The sequence below is a fragment of the Lepisosteus oculatus genome, chromosome 14 (genome assembly GCF_040954835.1).
Source record: "Lepisosteus oculatus isolate fLepOcu1 chromosome 14, fLepOcu1.hap2, whole genome shotgun sequence".
NCBI lineage: Eukaryota > Metazoa > Chordata > Actinopteri > Semionotiformes > Lepisosteidae > Lepisosteus > Lepisosteus oculatus.
Window position 1 is genome coordinate 11,651,228 of NC_090709.1, and position 25,021 is coordinate 11,676,248.

The 25,021-nt window shown below is 40.5% G+C and overlaps 1 protein-coding gene, 3 non-coding genes and 1 pseudogene across 4 annotated transcripts in view; 1 reads left to right on the forward strand and 4 right to left on the reverse strand.

The window, feature by feature from the left end:
- The window catches only part of LOC138242769 (zinc finger protein 271-like), a 735,173-nt pseudogene that overhangs the window by 555,636 nt on the left and 154,516 nt on the right, over window positions 1–25,021 (forward strand).
- LOC138242767 (zinc finger protein 17-like) overlaps window positions 1–25,021 on the reverse strand; it is a 165,887-nt gene that overhangs the window by 40,963 nt on the left and 99,903 nt on the right. The window lies entirely within an intron of this gene.
- Window positions 3,829–3,916, reverse strand: trnay-gua (transfer RNA tyrosine (anticodon GUA)). Its single transcript is given in 2 exon segments — window positions 3,829–3,864; window positions 3,880–3,916. It is a non-coding gene; the product is annotated as a tRNA-Tyr (tRNA).
- Window positions 10,486–10,578, reverse strand: trnar-ucu (transfer RNA arginine (anticodon UCU)). Its single transcript has 2 exons — window positions 10,542–10,578; window positions 10,486–10,521 (listed from the first exon to the last, which is right to left on the reverse strand). It is a non-coding gene; the product is annotated as a tRNA-Arg (tRNA).
- trnai-uau (transfer RNA isoleucine (anticodon UAU)) lies at window positions 20,402–20,495 on the reverse strand. The gene is made up of 2 exons: window positions 20,458–20,495; window positions 20,402–20,437 (listed from the first exon to the last, which is right to left on the reverse strand). It is a non-coding gene; the product is annotated as a tRNA-Ile (tRNA).

Genomic DNA, 25,021 nt, shown 5'->3' on the forward strand with positions numbered 1-25,021 from the left:
ACGTCAAAGAACATTCACCTTTGTATCCAAAGAAACGACAGGAACAACATCAGGAAGCACAATCAATTCCCCTTTTAAATCTTTCCTGTAAGGTATGCTATGTGAATCCATGAAGTTAATCCTCTGATCTCTTTTGATCACGAACAAAGTATTTCTGATGGAGCGCTATGTTCAAAGATTTAATAAGCTTTACCCCTGCCAACGATTCGGCGTGAAGAATTAAAAGTTTCACAGACAAAAGCAGCTCACCACCACAGCCAATATTAAATGTACTTGCCGGTACACTATCATGTGCACTGCCTCAAAAGTGATCTCGGCAGACGTTGTTCCCTACATAAAGCTGAACGTGCCAAAGAGAATTTCTATTGAGAAAAAATATTTTTTCTGCCTTGATGTTAAGCCTGTCTTTTAGAAAGTCTATCTCTAAACACCTCCCGCAGCCTAACAAAAAGCGCTTTTACTGATTGTATTGCAGGTCTTAAAACATTAATATTTGGCAGCAGTGGGATTCAAAACCACGCCCCCAGAGAGACTGGAGCCTAAATCCAGTACCTTAGACCACTCAGCCACGCTACCTTCCTCCATACCCATCTTCACATTGCTGGCTTGGACTAGGGGGGGCTTCAGCTCTTGTCGTCAGATCTAATGATATCATGACATGTGGAAGTGACTGCACCTTCATCTTCCGAGATGCTTTCAATAACACAAACGCTACTTTCACTGGCACAAACACAGCAATAATGAAGGTGGTGGGATTCATCCTTTGTGCTGTTTGTAGGGGTGTAACTCTACGGTGATCTGCTGACTTGAAGAGCAAAAATCAAAATCCTCTGCTATTACTGTTGCTTTTTTCATAGTTTCTTCAAATCCTTCATTTGAACGTAGATTTTGAAGGATATTGATGATAATACCACATAAATTGTGGTTTTCTTGTGATCGCCAATTTTATTCAAATAACAGCCTTTTTTACAGTTCCTTGCGTGTTTCACAAGGTATAATAGCCCCCTTCGCATCCTCAGCTAACATATTTTAAAATTACAATAGCTTATACAGCATGCATGTTTACATTTATATTAAAATTAAAGTAAATATACAAGAATACATACAGTGCTAACCCAATAATTCTTGTCAGGTTCTGCAACAAATCTGCGTTGTTATTTTAACATGTTTTAGCTGAGGGTGCAACAGGAGTATAAATGAATTTTCCCGCCAGCCATTCAAAGACCAAATTCCATGAGTGAACATTATTTTCTCAGATGTTGCCGGCATTGGACTTTGCCGGTGGTATTGAATTATGTCCACAACTGTTGTAGTAGTTCCTTCTTGAAATTCGACACGTGCAAAGCACTCGTAATATCATAGGTGTTAAAGTTCGCTGAGTCTATTCGAGTCATGGTGTGTATCCCTGCCTATCATTGGGAGACGGGTAACTTTTTTACACTCAGATTCCAATCTTCAATGCTTTGTGTGAGAGCTTACATAACTTTCATTTTCTCACAATTTCTGACGATTGTTCCAAAGGGGCACCCTGTCAATTCCGAATACTTTTCAAAAATCTGCCTGCATGTTTGATTATTGTCATTTCACTTAGAAAAAGTTCAATATTGATCATAACTAAAGAAAATAATGATCACGAACAAAAAAGGGATAAAGATGCAAGTCGATCTTGAATCAGAGCTGGGTGAAATGGGCTTCTGTTCTGATATGGTTGTATGAGAAACAGGAGGAATCGCCAATCTCCTATAGAACATGAGTTGAATCAGGAGTGAGACATTTAGTATACTCGTGCATATGTCAACGCCTGACCTACATCGTAAAACTAACATTAAGTTGTCAGAGACATTCATTTATATACAAACAAGAGACAGACCAAGTAATAATTCTACATTAGTTCAGGTGGGTAAACCTGAACTAACTAACTAATAAACCTTTTAATAATTCTACATTAACGTGTCCTACATTGATCAGACTAATTGACATGGTCTGATTCAGAGCCTGTGCAGTTCGTGCTAATTACAACAAGGACAGTTCTGATCCCTCATCACCGAACTGAACACAAGTTCAGCTGTTCTCCAGTTTTGTTACGCATGGTTTTTCATTGCAATTGAGTTCAGAGCTGGAGCTGATCTCCAGACAGTACAGTGTTTTGGGTAAGTTGTCGAAATTCGCATGAGGCTGCAGACAACTTACCCAAAGTGTTTTCTATAGCTTTCAGGTGGAGTTCATTTATATAAAACAACGTAAGTGGTATAAACGCAACAAGCCAGACGGCAGTCCAACTTATAATTTTCTGACGCGAGGCCTGACGCGTTATTCATTATGCCACTGACCCTGCTATTGTAGTGCTAAAAAACACGTTTTCTACATTTATGTCTGTTCACTCTAAAAACTCTAAAAAGGACAAAGGGTTTGTGTGTCCCGCTAAAATTCCGCTTCATTTCGAATGCAAATAAAAACCGTTTTGTTCCAAGAAATCATAGATTTGTCACATCCTTCATACTATACTTCTCTCTTGTATTAGTAAAGCATTTTGATTTAAACTGAACAATATATGAAAGGTTTCATCTATACACTTACACATAATAAGTATACGAATAAATACTCGGAAGAAGCCGCAGCTCAGGTATTAGAGAGATTTAAAATCGGATCGGAGGATTTAGAGTCCAGACTGCAAACCAACAGCTTACACAGGTCTTTTATAGAACCCTTTTGATTTCCTCTACTTTGTCCCTGTGATGTCATTGTCCTGCTCGCAGCCGAGCCCGACACACGTCTGGTTTCTGTCGCTTGACGCACACCCTGCGGTCCATGCGGGTCCTAATACCCCAATACAATGAAGGGGACACTAAACTGTAAACAGGTGCCGTCCTTCGGCTGAGACGTAAAACCGAGGTCCTGACTCTCTGTGATCATTCAGGAGAATGGTGGTGGTGGAGGGGAGTCCCCATTACCTGTAAAGCGCATTGAGTGGAGTATCCAGAACAGCGCTATATAAGTGTGCGTAATAATAATAATAATTATTATTATTATAATTGTAATGTAAAATGCAATAAAAAAAATATCAAACTTTGATTCAAAATAGATTAATGTAAAAACTGATAAAGCTAATGCTTTTTTCAGGGCTATAGCTGTAGCTGCGAGAAGGTTAAAAGCGCACAAGTGATCTGTCTTTCGTCAAAGTAATTGCCAGAGCAGTAAGACGCAGAGCACCATCCAGCAGCTGTAGACGATGTTCGGGGAAGAGCTAATTCTGTTTTTAGCACAGGGAGTGAGAATGAGCTCAGTCCGGCTCCGAGCAGAATCCATCCTGGTTTGGTTACAGTGCGCCTGAGGATCTTTGGATCGCAACGTAAAAAAAACAATTGCTCACATCGTGTGACTTCCACGACAGGAAGGAAAGATATCACTTAAAAAAATCAGAACTGAAGATTTGGATCCTGGGCCTCAATTTGATCAAATTATTAAAATAATAATTATTAAAATATCAAATTGTGTTTCTGCAACATTTCGTGCACAGTACGCCATTTTTATCTAAAAATAAAACAACAGTCACAACGAGAGCTTATACGCAGTCTGGGGTATATTCCCCCAGAGAGAACACCTTTATATCTACAAAAAACTTGACATTTGTATGTATTTTTGAATTACAAAGCAGACAGAGTAGTCCCTTAATTCAAAGATCGGATCTTGGCCAAAACAAGACAATCAGACGTGGGCTGAATTCGGAACAGGAACCTCTACTTCGTCGTTTATTGAACTTTTGATAAATGTCTGAATGAAACAGATTCGCTTTTTTAACTCTTTGATTAAAGTACACAAAAAGCACCTTCCTTCGAGCCGGAATCGAACCAGCGACCTTAGGATTCCCTAATGACTCCACTACAGTCCTCCGCTCTCCCAACTGAGCTATCGAAGGGATGTCAAGCAATGCTCCCTAGCACATACTGCCCAATGTAGTGAAATGTTCCGGGTGATTTAAATCCCACTTCGACATCAAGTTTCCAACTCGTTTCCTTAGTCTTGTTTACCTTGAATTTAAGCCACGAACCAGGATTCTACTGTATAAACTTCCAGGGATATTACAAAATGTTTGATGGGGCATCAATCATTCCAGGCGGAAATTGACTCCTTTTTTTTCTCGAGGGATCATATTAAACATGTCATTAGTATCGAGAGGAGGATCACCATGAGACACAAAACAAATAGTTTCTTTCTGTCTTTATTAGAAAGTAGCGTTTGTGCTACATTAATAATATTTTCGTGGAAATAAAGAAGTTTCGAAATGTGGTTTTGAGTTAAATATTAGCGTGTTCATGTAATTAGTTTGTGTTTGTCATTACTATATATATATATTGCCATGTTACTAGAATTTGTAACTGAAGTTTACTAGTTGTGTTTTTTATGATGGTTAGACATTTGTTGATTACAATATTGTATATAATGTATAATTTGAACTACATATTTTTCAGGTGTGAATAGTTGTATATTTTAAGAATAAATTTCTAAAATAAATCATTGGCTTTATTTACTAGTTTCTACACCTATAAAAATCTTTCTTTGATGTATAATAGACCTTTAACTATATATGTATATATATGTATAGTAGTCTTCTAAATTTATCCGTATAATAGAACTACAACCATTTATGGGGCCCTTGCCCGAGCCAAAAACACCCCCCGGACCATCAACCCGATCAGGAACTCCCTCCGTAACAACCGCATTCCCTTGGTGCTTCCTTACCACCCTAACACACTTCCTATCCCCAGGACCATTAACCAGAATTTTTCCATCCTACAGGATGATCCCTCCATTGGGGCCCTCTTTTCTGATCGCCCTATCATCTCATATCGCCGACCACCTAATCTGCGTAACCTCCTTGTTCACAGCTCCCTTGACCGCCCTCAACAACCATCCACACCAGGCACTTTCCCTTGCAACAGAGCTCGCTGTATCACCTGCAAGTACACAGCCACCACCACACTCATTCAAGGCCCCTCAGGACAATTCCGGATCACCCAGACAGCATCTTGTACCTCCAGCAACCTTATTTACTGTATCTCTTGCAGTAAATGCCCAGCCATCTACATTGGTGAAACAGGAAGGAGACTCGGAGACCGCTTCAGAGAACACGTCAGGGCTGTGAAGATTAAAGATCTCTCCAAGCCCATTGTTTCTCATTTCACCTCTGACGGCCACGACCACACTAATCTCTCCGTCTGTGTTCTCAAAGACGGTTTTCCGAACTCATACATCAGAAAGACCACCGAAACTAAAATTATTCTGCAGTTAGGATCACACATTCTCCCTTCCCTTAACGACAGATTACTGTTCTTTTAAATTTTCTCCATTCATTGGAAGTTTCATTTCACACCTCTCTGCACCCATTCTGACTTCACACCTCTTGATTGGCCTCTCTTTCTGTCCCCTGCTCCCGCCTCTCACTCCTCCTCCCTCCCAACCTTTGTTCTCCAGCTACTTTACCTTTGCCTACTGCCCTGTCTCTCTCACACCTGAAGAAGGCTCCACGGCCGAAACGTTGTGTTCTCTTTCTTCTTTTTTTCAGCATGGAATAAACCTATTACTTGTTCCTTTGCAGCCTACGCATGCTGACGCAGCTACCCACCTGAACTACAACCATTTATGTATAATAAACATATAATCAATTTCATTCTAGACCAGTTACGGAGCACAGTTACACTTCTGGTATGCGTTCAATAGTCGTATATTCTACATCTTTTGCCCACTGGGATGTGCCGTTTTTAACTTGGCAAACCAAGATACACATTTTCTAATGAAACCTTAATTAAAAGACAGTTTGTTTCTCGAAAGCGTGTTATGTAAAAAAAGAGAAAAACGAAAATATATGGATGGTAATCTTTCAAAGCTGAAGATTTTACTTTTGAAAAATTGACATTTTATGTACTGTATGCAGATGCATTCGCTGGTTTTAGAACTTTGCTGTACTTCCTGAATCATTTTCAGTATTATAAAGTGGGTGTAGATTTTTCTTTCAGGTTAGGACGCGAGTGTGTACATGTGTTTGATTTTCGTTTCACTGATTCTCATTGAAGATTTGGGAATTAACGACGAAAGAATCAGTTGCCTCGGAAAGCAGAAGGTTTGGTTCTCAACGATATTGAAGACACGCCCATGTAGAGCAGCGGGTGATGATTTGTGCTATAAAAGACCAAGTGCTCAAAGTGACGTCTGCGTTTACCGTTTAGACTTTTCATCTCGGGCGCACTTTTAGAAAGCAAAGATAGAGCAGTTGTGTTGAATCACATTATAACAGCTGTCAGCAGAGTGGCGCAGCGGAAGCGTGCTGGGCCCATAACCCAGAGGTCGATGGATCGAAACCATCCTCTGCTATGTACACTTTATGCACGATTGATAAGCATACCATCAGTTTAATGAAGTGCATTAAAACTGTTTTTTTCTCTTGTGTGTATGAAAGCTTCACACTTAAGGTACTCTTTCATCTTTACCAATAGCAGATGCCCAAATGTATCTTTGGTTGTTCTGCGATCCTTCATAGTTTCCTCAATTCCTTCAAATGAACATCCATATCAAAGCAATTATGTATATATATATTACAATTAAGGTACATATTAAAAATATCAACGCACATTTGTATAATGCTCATTTAATAATGATTGTCAAGGATTGTCAAGTTCTCCAACAAATCTGTGTTCTAATTTTAAAATATTTTTGCTAAGGATACAACGGGTGTATAAATGAATTCTCCCAACAGCCAGTTAAAGAAAAATTCCACACGTGAAGATGGTTTTCTTGGACATTGACTTAGGTACTTATTTGTTTACTTGTTGTAGTTGCACACGAGTAAAACACAAAGATTTCCTGCCACATTCAAGAGGGTTTGCGAAGAAATCCCTTCAATTTTTAGCGGAGATTTTGTTTACATCATCACAATCTGAAGCACGTCCCTGAGTACGTTTGACCCACCAGCCCTTTGTTTAACAGCTGCACAGGGACACATTCCCGTTGCTTTTCACAACTCACATGTTTGTAGTTAAAGAAAATAAAATACTGTCATTTTCCTGCCAGCTGGCAGTATTTCTTCTGCACTGACTAAGAGTAACCAAGAAGTTCATTTCATCTTTCGCAGGCTGTAATCTACAGAAAAGGAAGTGAATACTTGTATTAAGCTAAATCAAGCCGGCGGAGTTGCACTGCTGTTGTTTTTCTCCACTTTTCGTTAAAAGGAGAAAAAATCACTGGCATTTTTTGGAAGCATTTCTTCTGTCCTGAGAAGCAAGATTTGTATTTTATCTTTCAGAAGTTGTATGAATTTCTTGAAGTTCAGAAACAACTTGTTCCAGAAAAGAAATTAACACTTGCTTCAAAGTAAATCAAGACGTCGGTGTCTCTTGCTGTGTGTGCTCTTATCTGTCCATCTCTCTATCCTCTTCTCTCTGGCAGTCTGTGTAGAGTATCTGAAGGGGATGTAACACCACTTGGAAAAGAAAAAAAGTCTCAGGAAAATTCTCAGGCAGAATAAAAAATCATTATTCTCTTCTCAGTGAGATTCACAGCTCAGACTCACACTCAGACAGGATCTCAACTCCGTACTGCTCTCTATCCTCACAATCCAGAACCAGAAGATATTCAGACAATCAGTGCTGCTACATGAACAATATCAGACAGAACAGCCTGGACTCATGTCACATTTCCCCCTTTTATCTTTCCTCCCAGCCCTCTTAGAGACATAGAAGAGCTCCTGGTTCTCCTCTCTGTGAACTGGGCTCAGGGGTCACTGATCTGGCAGTTGTGGGCTCTGTTCCAGGTCGAAAGCAAGAAGGATCTATTAACGCTTTCCAGGACTTCCAAACTCTTCAGTATTACTTTCTTTACTGTATGTCAGCCTCCCAAAATGTTTATAAATGTTTTATGAGTGTGGAATTATCTTATTATTTATATACAGTATTTATGTAATAAACAACAGTAGTGACACTATGATCGGTATATTGATTATTTGTAGCCTATGGTCCGATGGTCGTGTCTACAATAGTGACCATTTGACCAGTCTGTAGCTCTGAGCAGTGGGACTCAGATCACACAGAAGACCCGCCTGTGTGTGATTCCATACCAGCCCTGGGATTCAGCTACTCTAACAAATGTCTCACAGACCGTCTTATAAATTTACAATTAGATGAAGTCATGTAACAGTTTTACAGATAATTTAAATAATCAGACAGCAGTTTTGGCAGTGGATACATCTCCACATGGGAGAAAGGAACTGAAATATATGTGCTCACTGTAAAGTAGGAAGAGGTGGTCAGACAAGCAAAACAACTTTGCAGATCATGTGAAGTGACATTGTTTTGTGTCAATCAGCTCACAGATTTCGCTTCATGTGCCTTAAGCTGTGCAATTTGTATGGTTGTTGAATGAGATTGATTTCTTCACAAGCCCAGTCAATTGACAGTGGAGAGCTTGCCGACACACACCTTCATGAAGACTCTCTTCATTGTCAAGTCGCCTCCTTTGCATACAATAGTAGCACCGACACTAAGAGAAAGGATGAGAAATAGCGTTTATCAAGCGATTGCAGTGTTTGTTTGACTGAGGATCCTTGTGTGCTGAACTGGCCTCTGGAGAAGTGTAGTGCAGTAAAACAGAAGGTTTGTGTCACTCAAGATTGTTACAGAACAGAACAATACAATTACAATACTTTTATGAGAGTAAATATTACTGGTGCATCACAGTTCTTATAATGGTGAAAACAGGAGCACCTTCTCTACATTTTTGACTGAAGTATTTAAATGGAAAGAAATACTATCACTATGCAATTCATAAATGCAATTGACCTCCTCTAAATGTTCTAGTTTGATGAAACAATGTATGGAATTAGGTGACAATATCGGAATTCATTCAAATGCTCAGGATTAATTTTCAGCAACAAAAAAAGTGTTCGGAAATATTTTACAAGAATGAAACCTTACATTCACCTAAATAAACATTCACCATCTACATTAGCAGAGAACAGTAGGACAGAAGGTTAGTGTCACTGGACACTGCATCAGAGAGGCCGATCTCTTCTCCCTCATTATGCAGGCTTACCCACTCATGATGAACTGTCCTCCAGCGATACTCAGCTGCCATCATCGACTCAGACATGACGTTCATGTACATATTATACCTTAATATGGCACTGCGTTACAATAATTTGATCAAAACAACTGGTGAAAAAAAAGATAAAGACTTTGTCCAAAAAAGAAGCATTTATACCTTTCCTCTCCTACCAGCCATTACAAGTCACCTAGTTTTTAATTTAGAGCTAGATTAAAGCTCTAGTCTCTTTGGGGGTGTGAGTTGGAATCCCACTGCTGCCAAATAAGAAGCAAAAAACACACATTTGCTGCAGAAGTAACAGGAGAATTTGTGCCATTCAGCCTCATAGCGTGATGTCATTTTCTCAGGCTCATTTTTAGATGCTTGTGATCGAATCTATGATTCTTATGAGTGTGCCCTCCATAAAGGTAGCACAGATATAACGTGCCAAGTTTTCAGAGAATCGCATTAAATACAGGTCAGAAGAAGGCGACAAAGTGTCCGCTAGGCAGTTCAGCTATTTCAACGGTGTTCTCTGTTGTTTAGGTCCAGAATGACACCCGTTACAACCAGGAAACACACAGTGTCAGGCATCAAAAAGACTTCCCAAAACCCTGATCCTCTCCTTGATCCGGTGATGGCATCCAGACATTTCCTGCAACAAAGCCAGGATACGGTCTTCAACAACACGAGTGAAAGGCTAATTCCCAGCTTTTGCAATCCTTTGCAAAGAAGGACCGCATGTGCTCAGTGTTAAATGCGCTGTTCATTATTATTATTAATAATAATAATCTATACATTATATAGTGCCTTTAAAGGTGGCTTTTCAAAGTGCTTTACAGAATGAAACCAATAAAGTTAAAAAATACACAAGATAAGCAGGATGAGAATACACAGTTAGAGGAGACAATAGATGGTGGTATTAAATACAGTAGGAACAGAGGGGTAAAGAATAGTTCATTAAAGGCTCTTCTAAAGAAGAGGGTTTTGAGTCTGGATTTGAAGGAGTTTAGAGAAGGTGACTCTCTGATATCCTTGGGAATAAAGATCCAGAGCTTTGGTACAAAACAGGAGAAGGCCCTGTCACCCATAGAGTGTAGATGGACTGGGGGACAGATAGGAGACCAGAATTAGAAGAGCGAAGGTTGTGAGGTGGGGAGTAGGGCGATAACCCAGACAGGTACTGTGGTGTCAAGCCATGGAGAGCCTTATAGGTGAGCATGAGGATTTTGAAGTTGACAGGAAGCCAGTGCAAGGAGTCCAGGACAGGAGTAATGTGATCACAGTCCAGTGCTAATTTCTTTCTTGTGGCTGCTGGTTCATTTTCAACTGTGGACTCTTAAGAAGTCCTTTATTTGACTTGATCAACACTGATCCCTAGAGGATTTTGAAAGGTTGAATCAAAATGATACATGACTCTGGTGGGACTCGAACCCACAACCTTTGAATGACTTCATTCTATCAAAGCCTAGAAGTCCAATGCGCTCTCCATTGCGCCACAGAGCCAACCAATGCATGGCTATATAAAACAGCTACAGAAAGCTGTAACTCATGCTTCTCCCGTTGTCTTTAAATTAAGCTCCATAAATATTGACAATGAGTGGCCTGTTGTCTACGAATAGATACCGCTGGGATTCACACCCAGGGTCTCCTGGTTTTTAGTGAGGCGTCTTAACCAGCTAAGCCATGGTGCCAAACCTGCTAAATGTTATCCACAACTTCAACCACCTGTGAGAAACGGGCAACTGCAGTGTTACGCCTGCTGGCTCAACAGATAATCCTTTTCGAAGTTTAAGGAGAGGATTTCTTTGTCAATTCAATTAAACATTTTAGAAATGCTGAACGATTGATGTGTTTCACGCGCAGAAATATTTTATCGTTACGTACTTTTTCTGTGCAGTAAGTTCAACTCCTTCAACTACGCCCAACAACAGAGGTCGTTTTTAATACAGGAGTAAAGGCACACTGCACATCAGCAAAACATCCCGTACAGGTTTAGGGAGAGTGACATCAGTGATTGGAAGGTTGGAAGTTTCGGGTCACTTTTTTATTATAGATTCAAGCAGCCCTGAATACCTTTTCAAGAAACATTTCAGAATCCCAGTCACGTCCAGTATGATTGCTACACAGGTCTACAGTATACAATCAGAATACTGTTTGTGCATTATATAAAACACACCGCCCAAAGCATTTCTAAAACAGGAATTACATGTTTCTGAATGGCCCTCCTTTATAAATAAAATAAAAGGTCTGAAGCCTGCTCCAAAGAAGCACTTTATTCAGAGCTGACAAAGATGTGATAGGAAACATCTCGGAAAATGAAGATGCAGTCATTTCCACGCGTCGCACAACAAGAGCTGAACCCACCCGACGTTCTCAAGAGAGTAAGGTGTAAGGAGTGTGGCTGGGTGGTCTAAGTGCTGGGTTTGTGCTCCATTTTCTTCGCTGGGTTAGGTTTGAATCTTGCCACTGCTAAGTGTTGGTGGGTTAAGACCTTCCTTCTATTGCGACGTCAATGGGTAAAAGCTTTGCTTGGCAGTCTGTCGAGAGACTGAACTAGGTGTTTCAAGATAGTCTTTGTCAGCTTAACATCAAGGCATAAAAAAACCTCATTTTGTGTTCCCAACAGCAATGCTCTTTGGTCCCTTCAGCATTATGCAGGGAACAACATCTGCCGTGATCACTTTTGAGTCAGTGTGAATCGTAGTGTGCCGCAATTGTTTTTAAAATTGGTTCTGTAGTGTAAGAAAAACTGGCCGTTCAGGGACGCCAAATATGTAACTGTAGTGGCTCTCTGAAGGCACCAGTTCTGTAGGGTTTGGGCATTTACTGAGACAATTATTTATTGTAGCAGTAAATCACAAAGTTGATTCTTTTGATGGCTTTAGAGTCCAACCATGCGACATAACTCAAACAACGCACACACACAGGTGCTAATACACGAGGATACATTTATTAATACATAGAATATGCATGTAAACCTAACAGATCTTATCGAGAGGGTTATCAGAATACAAAAGATATATATTCAATCAGTTACAAAGTGTTACACATATCAAGAGGACATACGTTCAGTATATCATTCATTAAGACCGTTTCGTAAAGTGAACTTGGTTACAACTTCTACATTAGATACTCAAAACAAGTACATAACTCTTAGGAATTAAATTGATATCAACTGGTTTGGATAACAATGGAATTCTCGAGCTGTAATGCAGTGAAGTTGAATACTCATCCAATTTCTGGGGATTCAGATCTCCTGCGGGCACAAACAAACAGTTGCAGGCTGTTGCTGTCCAATCCGCGCTCTCTGGCTCGGTGCCAGGCTGTGCTGTGCGGCTTGTGACGGTGCACTGCTGATGCTCACTGTTGGCTTTAACTAGCAAAGTTTGTGCACAGGAGAAAAGATGACTGTGGGTCCCAGAAAGTCAGGAAGAGGACCGGTTCGTTCCTGATGAAGAGCTAGTTCTGAATAGTGATTCAGCTGTCCACAGTTCCGACCTGTTCACGAGGCCTGCTGCTGGTTACTCTCTGGCAACCTCCACTCTAGACTCTTAGAACAAAGGAAAGTTCTGGCACTCGGACACACTGGCCGTTCCGTGGTTGTCCGAGCTGAGTCTCAGGATGGTCAGGAGGCACGCTGCGAGAATGTCCTGCCCTTGGGAGCCTTCTGCTCCTGGGCCGTCCTGCCCTGGAATTCTCCTTTGAATTCCCTTTAGAACAGTCCACAGAATCCTCTCCAGAATCTTACTGAATCTCCCTGAATCTTACTGAATCTCTCAGGCTCTCTGTGTTGCCTGTTTTTACCTGGAGGAACTTCAGCTCGTTGATTGGCTGAAAGTTCCATGGGCATCAGAGTCCCACGTGGGTTACTCGGCCCTACCAGCCCCTGATTGGTTGATCAAGGTGAAATATGAGTCACTTACTCCTGACACTTAGGAATGCAGTCCAGATGTCCAACTGGCACTCCCTAGACAGATAGGCACCAATGGATGACCATTGATCATGATAGCCAGGCTTAGCTAAGTGCATCCCCTTTGGGAGCTGTCCTTATCAGGAACCTTAAATCAGCCTGCATGAATAGTTTCTCTGTGGCTGCACCACAGAGATGAACACAGAAATGGGGCCTCATTTGGGAAGGCTCAGAACACTTAATTCTTTCTTATTAATAAGCCTCGCCGCTACAGTAGGCATGGTGCATTTGTCTGTGAAACTTGAATGCTGTGCTTTTTCACGCAGAATCATCGGCAGGAGCAAAGCTTATTCAATCTTTGCGCACAGCGCTCCATCAGAAATACTTTGTCCAAGTTTTGAAGAGATTGTGGGATTCTCTGCACACGCTCACATCGCGTACCTCAGACAACACCACCATTCGATGGGAAATTGATTCTACTTCTTGCAGTTGTTCCTGTGGTTGTGATAGTTACAAAGTTGCACTTTCCTCCACCTTCTGCTATAGTATTCATTGGGTGAGCTTCATCAATTGGCTCAGAAAGGTCAACTGTGCTTCGGAAAAAATCAGCAGCAGTGTCTTTATTTTGTCGGTGAGTATGGCTGTCTTTTAAAGCACATGAAAAACACGAGTTTGTGGATTTCTCCAAATAGCAACGAATTCAGCTGTGCAGAGCCTTACTGCTTTCAGAGGGTCTTTTACCGACGCTGCTGTAGTAGAGAAGTGACATAATCACAAACGCAACCATTTGTGCTGGCTGTTTAACTAAGTATTAAGCTTTTTTAACTATCACATGATTTTAACTAATTTAACATCATCTCCAGAAGAGCACCTCGCACTGCTCACTGAGCTGATGTATGTGCCCATTTCTCAAAAAATTAAATATCATCTGAACTGATTTTTTTCTACTTTAAATGCTTTCCTACTCTTTTAATATTTCAGTTAAATCTTTTATTTTGAAGTACTTTCCATTGATATTAATCCTAGTCCCGATGAATGATTCTGGGACATGGTGCGTCTTGAATAATGTTCTTATAGGTTTCAGTTTGGAAAAGTGCGCTCTCCAGAAGCTACCGAAACCTCTAATGGTCACACAAAGCTTAATGCAATAGCAACGTTTGGGGTTGAAAAAGAATATAACTTGCTATGAATATGAACACTGTTCCAGGAGGCGTGTAAGGACTATTTTGGCTCAGATCACCAATTTACCTTACATTTCTGATCCATTAATATCGCTATTGAATGCTTAAGGAAGGTCCTGGCAATACTTCTTGAGATCTTCTTTAGAAAAATTAAAAAAAAATATATTTCCAGTACTAAACAAAAAGTAAAAAATACTGATTACGTGCAACTGATAAAATCTCTCTTCCAGGGACGTTGTAGCTACATGCAAATTACAATGGAAAACTTTATCAGCTTTAAAAGTTTCTTTTGCATTTATAAGACGATCAGCATGACACTCAAAACATACCTGTATTCAGTAAGCGGTGAGTCTGCTGGCTGAGCAAGTTGCCTCCTCTACACACAATAGCAGCCCTGACGCTAAGATAAATGAAAAGAAATTGCTTTTATTGGGCACTTTTCATATCCGATGAGCTTGACATCTCCCAAGGGCGATGGAGTTTTTTTGCGACACTGCTTTTCCCTTTTTTCTTCTTTCTGTACTCTGATGGAAAAAAAAAGAGAAATCATGTAAGGGAAAAATGTATTTTTTTCATGGAGAAAACGTGCACCAGGAATGTTTTGTTTTGAAGAAGTGATTTAACATGATACATGACCTAATTTACTAGAGTAAATGCTCACACTGCAAGGTCTGCTTTACTACAAGAGAGAAGTAGAGTGAAAGATGTCATAATTGCACTGCGTTGTTGAAGAAAGCATCTTTTTCTTTGAATTCTAAATCAATCAGAATTTCAAAGTGAAACACAAACCCTTTGTCTGTATTAAAGAGATGATATTTTAAAACTGATAAAAATGTAGAAAACACGTTTCTCACTTAGAAATTTAGGATGGGATTATTACTATTACTAGTAATTACTAGTTGCAGTGCTGAACTCACCATGGTGCAATTCAGTTACATGATTGGCCAGTGGTTTCATGGATAACGCGTCTGATTTTGCATCATGAGATTGGAGGTTCGACTTCTACCGGGTTCGTGTGTTTTTAAATCAGGCTACTCAGAAATAGAAGTCCATTATGTGAATGAACCGCACCTGAAAGCAAACGTTGGTCAGGTTTCCTTCTTTCCAGCATGAAATAGCAAATCGTTACAAAAAGCACCAGCTAATGTCCAATAGCATTAGTCATTTTAATTAACATGAATATACTGTAAGGTCTTGGTACATGGGATTGGATTTCATCCACAATTTAAAAAAGGGCAAATTATATTTATAGGCTTCAGACACATTTTAATACAAAAGTGACCTAAAACTCTGTAACTTTCAGGTTAGTTTGAACCTGTAATGAAAAAGGGGCCTGAAACTTCCATTCTGTGATGTAACTGTCTCTAAAGTCGGACGTGATGTTTCACGGATGTGCAGTGTGCCTTTTCTCTTGTCATGTTCAAAATGACTTGCTGTGTAATTTCCTGAATGCGTGTCCTGTACTGCTCTGTTATTTCATTTAGATTATCTATGTGGTGTACAGATAAAACCAAACGGCATGGTCTAATTCCTGGGTTCGGCACCAGCTGAACCTGAACATACATCATCCGATCTCAACATGATTTGAACACACAACCTTTTGATGTGGTATCAGATGCACTACCATCACACCACTCCCCATAAGTGCTTTTAATTCCCCCAAGGAGAAAAATATTTTTTTTCATTCTCTCCAGTGAGAAGCACCGCTCTTCCAACGAGGGTCTCTTCTTCCCAGACCACAGATTATTTTTCCTGTCTGGCTCTCACACAGAGGGCAGACACACTGTCTCCACTAATGTGTTTACTACATCTATAGATCTGACCCCCTTACAGCCCTGATATTCCTGGACAGGATCCCATATTGAGCAGTATTTCTCGCGTTCTGAACTTACAGTGTGTACACAATGTACTTTATACACAAAGTAAGTGTTTTCGTAACTCTTGGACGTTTTGTCAAAATGTTACTGGCATGCCAAAATCGCCCCCTCAACTGAACAGTCCCACCCCCCTCAGTTTTGGATAAATTGTCAATGGTCAGATAACTACACTAACCCCGAATTCACAGTTACTACATCAGACTGTTTAATGTGCAGGAGGGCTATCTGTCCAGGAACAGCACGTTACATAGTGTCTATGTTTTGGGGTGTCAACATTATTATGACCTTATTTGCTCAGGTGGACCAATGCCTTGCAGTAGTTTATCCTTATACTTACAATCGTTATATAACTAGGACTGTAGTTATAGAAGTTTCTACTTTCTGTTGGTTTTACAATGATTTCTTAATGATTCAGAACCTCGTTACCGTTGATGTTGTTGCAAAAATGAACACATATGGTTGATGCTCCAGGCAAAAATAATCACGTGAGTTCTGATGAACGTGGAACTGTTCTTCATCACTAAATACCAGATTGCTTGTCGTTATCTTCTAACATGAAATACTAATCAGTGGCATGCTTGCGAGAATTCACTTGGATGGTTGCAATGGCTCCATTTAAACCGAAATATCACTACCCCCCTCAGGATTTCAGACCCCCCCCCCCCCCCTACAGATCATTCCCCTGGCGCCAGTCCTGGGTATAATGATGAACATAGCTGCCTTGCAAGCAGTGAATCTGGGTGTGATTCCCACCTGACCCATCAACAAACCTTTTCCAATGAATCTTTGATCAATTTAAAAAAGTCTTGAAGCTGGTAGGCTAGGGAAGAAGCACTGTTTGAGTGCACTGAGGAAAATGTGCTACTGTGCTGTGCTGCTCCAGTAGCGCAATTGGTCAGGTTGTGGTGCTTTTATAGTGGAGTTATACCGAGGTTGTGAGCTCAATCATCACGTGGAGTATGTTCTGTTTTCAGCTGCAGAAACGTGCTGTTGAATTTATGTCGGTTCTTGTGTTACTTTTTCCTCTCGATGGAGCTGTATTAATGCAGGCACACCTGCTTCCATGTCAAGTTATTTTATCGTTGCTTACAAACCAACACAATGCAGACACCTCTGATATTGTCACTGCTTGTGGGCCACGTGTTCCTGCTGTCAGCCTACCATGATCATACACCTATAGAAATATTACTGCTGTAGGACAGGAGCGAAGAAACAAAACGAAAGCACACCAAGTTTAAAAAGGTCAAAATGTGTCAAAGCCCTTCCTCGAGGAGAATGGGGTTCAAACCTACTTGTGCAGAGTATCATGTATTAAGAGGAGATTGCCTTAACCACTAGGCCACCTCCATACACACTTCAGCCCCCTCCGGACATGAGTTGCCTCTTTCCCCATACTCAAGGGTAATTTTCCTCTTCCACCTACAATTTCAACATTTACCTTGTGAGATGTCAAACCACAGAGCCTGTGCTGCGCTTCAGTGTTAGCTGTAGTGGACACCCCATTGAACATAAAAAGCATATTGAACTCCTTGGACATAAGCCATTTCTCGTCACTTGCTCAGCGACCAGGCTCAGCGCACACTGAATGCAGGTGTCTCAGAGCAATTGAGATGTGTCCAAGTGGCTGTAAAAGGGATATCTGATGCCAGTGCCATGGCTTAGTTCTCCGACGGCAGGCATAGCGGCGCGCCGGTTGGAGTATTCTCGGTCGCCTTTAATGGCAACGTCATGGCAACGTCAGCTCAAACCACCAAATGGAGACAGGCGTGCTGACAAGCTGACCCTGCTGATGCAGAATTAACACTAGGATGTGAGAATGCTGTGGCTTAGTTGGTTAGAGTGCCTGCCTAGTAAACAGGAGATCCTGGGGTTGAGTCTCAGTGGTGCCTGTCTTGCCACACAGTTTATCATTATGGAAAGCAACATCCTTCTACATTAAATTTAATGGAAGTGTTCATTTAATTTTTGGAACAACTTGTTTTTAAAAAAATCCATACAAATTGCGAAAGATAAAATACTCATCTGTTTTGTCAGTGCAGAGGAATTACTGCCAGCTGGCAAGGAAACAAAAACGATTTTTTTGTCTTTAGCCAAAAACCTGTGAATGTAGAAAAAAGGTGATGTGTGTTTTTATGGCACAGTCAGTCCGCATATCCTTCAGTTAAACATAACGTTGGTAAATCAAAAGTCCCCAGAGACGCATTTCAAATTAATCGGACCTCAACACCGTCTCCCCTAAATGTGATGGGGTTTCTTTGGATGTCCTTAAGCATCCTGATAGTTGCAGAGATTTCAAACTTTTGGCTAAAGTCAAACTACAAGAAGTTAATAGTTGAGCGCCTAAGTCAATATCACTGGGAATGTGACTATGTAAACTTAAATAGTATTCAAAATATTGCAATTTTGTTGTAGTTTAAAAAGATATTTTAGCTGGGGATCCTCAAATGATGAGGGTAGAAAAGAGAACTATTCGACACCATCAGGAGTGCTTAACGTGTGATAAAAGTGTTTTTTAATCACAAAGTGAAAATAGTGAATTTGTCTTTCACTTAGATGTTCATCAAAAGCTCATTAAACAATGAAGGAGAGGCTCGTGTTCCAAATTCACTTCGTGTCTCATTATCTTGCTTAGATTTTTAAAATGTACACTGTTGACTATACACTCTTCCTAACACGATTAAAGAGCCAAGTTTAGTTCAGAGGTAAAGCATCTCATGCATCGTATGAAGCTCTGTTTTCTATCACCAGCGTCTCCACTCTGATTACGGATCAGGAGACTGTAGGATCGTAATGTTCTTAAACCCAGTACCATAACCGTAGTGTGTTCAGTCCTACACAACCTTTCTATCGACTGAATAAGCCTCCTGTTCCATCTCCATCTTCTTCCCACACATTCCGGCTATTTCAGCACCGTTATTGTTGGACCACAGTCACAGATACGTAAGGGACACTATTCTGAAGAACCGTCTTAAATAAATAACGTTGCAAAAGGTAACAATAATGTTTTCTTAACATAACCTTACATTTGGGTGTACAATACAATTTTCTGTACCCTCAAATAAAACAAAATCTTACTGCTTTCTCCTGAGAAACACAAGTGTAGTGTTAAATCACAATAAATAATACAACAAATATACTAAACTAACACCCAGATGTGACAACACACAGCTATGACAGAACACATTGAAGACTTAAAAGCCCTTTAAATTTTTATTTCCTTAATTTCCATTCTCTTCCCTCCCCAGGATAACTGAAAACTAACTATAATAAAGACTGTATATGCATTACTTGTAATACAGCTACTAATAAAAATATACATGGAACATATACATAATTATTAATAAATAACACATTTATTAGTAAATACGTGTAATGATAACATTCATTGTGAATATTTGTGGTGTCTGGAAAGCAATTTTAGTTAAATATAATAATAATTTTCAAGCAAGTGGTGCATAAGCTTGTTACTTAATGAGTACATTATTTCCATTACATTCAAGACAGTTCTAATGTGATCGATTGTTCTGCTTAGTCCGCTACTGAGTAGCTTAAAACCTATGAAGAGGTGGTTTAAGCTAGACTCCTAATGCAGTAACATCTAACGGGCAGCAGCTGTTATTTTAGGTTTGTTGCAATTGAGAACAGGTTTAGTACAGAGCTGCTGACAAATTTCAGTGGAGTTTATTGTATAAGGGTTTATTGCAATTGACCCATTGTAGCTACCAATCAGCAGCAAGGAAAAACAAACTTCACTTGTGCCTTTTAAAAAAAGGGAAACAGAGTAGTAGTTTATGTGGTAATTTCAGGTACAATGTAAGAACTAAAGTTATCTACTCCCATAGTAATGCGTGGGGTCCTATAAATAGAAAAAAAACAATTTTAACCCGAAAACACAACAAACACAAAACATGAAGTCTTCCAGGAACCTAGGTAAATCCCTGTAGTAGTCTAACAACTACAAAAAAAAAACAAATGCAACAACTTCAAAAGAAAAAGAACATTAAAAACAAATCTGGGGAACAACAAAAACACAGAGTCTAATTCGAGAGCTTTTTCAAGTCTTCAGTGCTCCTCTCGTCTCAGTAGACCTCTCTCATATATTTGTGTACAGGTCAGCTGGAGGTACACAGCTGATGGTAATTTAAGTAGGGAGCTGCGTCAGAATGCATGGGCTTCAAAGGAAAAAGTCAAGGTTTATTCCATGCTGAAAAGAGAAGGAAACACAATGTTTCAGCTGTGGAGCCTTATTTGATTGTGACTCGAAGTAAACCTTTACTTCTTCGTTTGATGTTAATTTATCTCCATCAGATACCTAATAATATCTAAACTTGACAGTTGCTTTCAGTAGCTAAAGACGCTGCTCCAGGTGAGGCTTGAACTCACAACCTCGGCATAACTTCGCTGTGCACTGCTGTATAAGTACCGCGCGCTGACCGATTGCGCCACTGGAGCTGTGCAGGGGATGTTCCTCATACAGACTGACGCTGCAGAAACACAGGGTGAAAACGGTTTCGGTTGTGGATCCATCTATACATGGGGAACACTGAAATAGCAAGGAGAATACAAGAAAAGAAACTGAAAGAATTGTGCTAACAGCAAAGGGGGACGGAGGGAGGTGGTCGGACAAGTAAATCAGCCTGGTAGATTGTTTGTAGCGACATTTTTGAGTCAATCGGCACACTGATTTCTCTTCATGTGCCTTGAACTATGCAGTTTGTATTTTCGTTGTAGATAGGTTTCTTCAGAAGTCCAGTAAATTGACAATAATGGAGAACTAGCTGACGCACCCCGTCGTGAAGACCCTCTGTAAGGTGATTACACGTTTCAATTTCAAGTCGCCTCCTTTACACTCAATTGCTTCCTCGACACTGAGAGAACATGAGAAATGGCTTCAATTTCAATGTGAAGCGCAGTTCAGGCTCGATGGCTTCACATCTCCAATCAATCAAATAAAATTGCAGTGAAGCGATCTAAATAAGACTCTGAAGTACTGGGAAAGATGATTATTTTGAGCGTGCCTCCCAGAGTCTGCTACGAGGCTGAAGTTGGCTTCTTATTCGCCAGCTTCTTATGCGTGTTTTTCGTTCCACCTTAAATGCTGCTGCTGTGATGTTATGTCGCCTTTCGCCTGTAGATGGCTCTCTTCGATCAGTACTAATCCGGCTGGAAAACTGTAGACATCTTCACTGAAAGGGAATATCCAAATAGCGACTGTCCAAACTATATTTTTGTATGGAATATATTTCAGAAAATCGCAAACCAATTTTAAAAACTCACCATAACACGGACTTACACTGGGAAAAAGTGATTGCACTTTCTGCTTATTTCTACGGCCTCCCCCCCGATTATGAAAATGTCTCACAGTTCTGACACTGATGTGTGAAAGACAATGTAACAGACTATCAAAATCCTGACGTACAAACAATTTTAATGCACCAGTTTTTTAAATATGACCCTCTGATCTTGGCATGTCAGAATACATCGGGAAAAAGTATGGCACGAATTGCAATGTCAATTCGTATTTGCAGGGGATACGAATGTTTTGCACATGTTGAACTACAACATGTAAAAATTGAGCTCCTTAGTCAATATCACTGGGAATGTCCAATAATGACGTACATCAGTAGCCTCAAAGAAACTTAGACTCACACATGGAGTTTTATCTTTGTATGGAGATTGGGAGAATTAATTTATACTCTCGTTGCTCATTAGCTAAATTATTTTAAAAATATGACACAGATTTGTTTGAGAAACTTGTAATTGCCTTAAAGAGAGTCTTCTTGAAGATGTGCACCAGCTAGCTCTCCACTGTCAATTGACGGGACTTGAGAAGAAACTGTTCTCATACAACCAACATACAAATTACACATCTTAAGGAACATGAAGAGAAATCCGTGTACTAAATAACATAAAACTGTCGCTGCAAATTATCACCAAGCTGTTTTCTGTATCAGACCACCTCTTTCCTACTTTGCAGCGAGCACAATTCTTTCTGTTTCTTCATTGCTATTTTACTGTCTCTTTCCCCCATGCGGAGATGGATCCACAGCCGAAACTTTAGGTCGGTTCCTGTTACTCTGTCCGATTGAAAGAGCTGTATGAAAGGCACTCCCATCTCTGCAGGAAAGTTATTGCTGCTCTCAACACAATATACTGCAGCCAAATGTGATAGCGATACTGTCACTGCCTGTGGGCCACGTGTTCCTGCTGTCAGCCTATTATGTCATGTTCATCCACACCCAGAAACATTACTGCTGTAGCACAAGAGTTATAGGTGCAGTTGATAGAGCATGAATCTCTTAATCTCAGAACTGTGGGTTCAGTCCCCACATTGGGTCCCTCTGTGTCAGTTTGATCCCCCAAATCCTCCTAGCATGACCTGATGGTGTAACAGTGATACCCAGTACCCAGCGTAATTCAGCTTTCTTTCCACTTGATTCAGATTTTGATCTGAAATCATCGGCCGAACAAAAGTTTGTCTAAATCGAGGGAGATCTGCTCTCAATCAAGTATTAAACACTTCAGCATTTACTGTTTGAATACCGCACTTTGTCAAAACACTGCCGCTTCTTAAGCTAATAAGTAACGTTTTTTGAGCATGCATTGTATTGTTAATGCTTATATTAAAAAAGCATAAATTCACATAATGGAATTTTGACGGAACAAAGTAGTCCAGCCCCTTTACAACATTACATACCCACTGATTAAAGCTTAAAACTACAGTAGCAGGAGTAATAATAATGGCAAGAACATGTTTGGAGTTCGGCATTTCATTTATTCTGCGGAAACATCGTATCGGAATGAACTGCCCGAGATAAAAGAGTAATTGCAGCTTCAGATCATATTTTCCAGAGCATTGCATTGTTCTGTTCATGCTGACTACACGCTTTAAATTTGTAATTTACTGCAAGCGTTGCTTTTCCAGATTTTTCTGAAATTTCTCGCATTTGACTTGACTTGAACTTTATTGCCATATGTAACCGGTGCTGGTACAATGGAATTCTTACTTACAGAAAGTCTCTCGATTGTAAAACAAGTGTAAAAAAACAAAACAAAGTGCAAACAGTGCATCAACACAATGTACAAACAAACAATAGACAATGTGCAAGTAAACATGCAGACAGTTTGAATATAAACAATACAGACGTGTAAACAATGACTGGAGACGTACAATAAATAAATTAAAATGAGGTAGATGGTGATGGTGTAGGTGTAGTCCGAGGGGGATGGCTAAATGTGTTCGCCAGTCTCACTGCTTGTGGATAAAAGCTATTTAAGAATCTAGTGGTAAGTGTCCGTATGCTCTTATATCTCTTGCCTGAGGGCAGTGGGGTGAAGAGCTCATGCCCGGGGTGGTGACTGTCCTCTGTGATGGCCAGAATTCTACCACGGCAGCGGTCCTCATAGAGCTGTTTAATCTTGGTGAGACCGCAGCCGATGATCTTCTGGGCCATATTTACCATTCTCTGCAGTGCCTTTCTTTCTCGCGAAGAGGTGTTGCCATACCACACGGTGATCCCGTTGGTGAGGACGCTCTCGATAGTGCAGCGGTAGAAGTTCACCAACACATGTATTGGCATCCCCCATCGCTTGAGGCACCTCAAGAAATAAAGGAGCTGCTGAGCCTTCTTCATGATAGAGTCAGTGTTCACAGTCCAGGTTAGATCTTTAGAGATGTGAATTCCCAAAAACCTAAAGCTGGTGACTGTTTCCACTTCCGTTCCATCAATACTGAGTGGGCTGTGAGTGTGTGGCCTGTGTCTCCGAAAGTCCACTATTAGCTCTTTCGTTTTCTTTATGTTCAAGTCCAGGTTATTGCTATGACACCACCGAAGCAGCTGTACAACTTCATCCCTGTAAGTGGACTCGTCATCATCACTGATCAGTCCTATTATAGTGGTGTCATCGGCAAACTTAATGATGTGGTTGTTGCTGTGTCTTGCTGTGCAGTCGTGAGTAAATAGGGAGTACAACCTTGGACTCAGACAGCAGCCTTGTGGGGTTCCAGTGCTCAGGGTGAGTGGTGTTGATGTTTTATTGCCTATCCGCACCACCTGTGGTCTCTCGATAAAAAAGTCCAGCAGCCAGTTGCAGACAGAGTTGCACAGACCTAATCCCCTGAGCTTTGTCACCAGTTGACTGGGTATGATGGAATTGAATGCTGCACTGTAGTCCAAAAACAGCATTCTCACATACGAGTTCTTAGTGTCCAGGTGTTCCAAGGCTGTATGCAGAGCCAGGGAGACAGCATCATCCACTGATCTGTTGCTCTGGTAGGCGAACTGCAGGGGGTCCAGGGACTCTGTGATGGAGGAGTTGATGTGTGACAACACCAGCTTCTCCAGGCATTTTATCACCACAGATGTTAATGCTACTGGGCGGTAATTATTCAGGCATGCCACTTTTGTCTTTTTGGGGGTTGGAACAATAGTGTTTTTTTTTAAAGCAGAGCCATCACTAAAATATTTCATTCCCGTCGCTGAATACATCGTGGAAACGGTATTTGCAACGGAATGCTGTCACACATGAAACCTTTTTGTTTTTCGGTTCTGAAGTTTGAAAATGAAAATAAAACGGGGGTCACCTCATAGGCTTGAAAGAAGTCCAAGCAGCATAAAAACCCGCGAATTCTCACAAATTGTGTTGCATTGTGCTGCACCTTTCTTCTGTTGCTTTTTTAAACCAGCCTTAAACATTTGAATGCATACCTTACTGCTGCTAATCACATTCACGTGTTTACGAAGCTTTTTTCTGTTTGTTATGTTTTTGCTAAGCAGTTTCTCCATTTTCCTCGTACTGTGATTGTGAGCGAGCACAACAACACTGAAACAGTGTAAAGACAGATAAAAAAGTCAGGGTAAAACGCCTGACTGTTGGGAGTGGGATTTGAACCCGTGCCTCTATTTGGAGAGCGAAACACAAAGCTTAAAAGACATGAAGCTGTGAATTTGCTGTTTTAAACTGCTTGGCTATCCTGA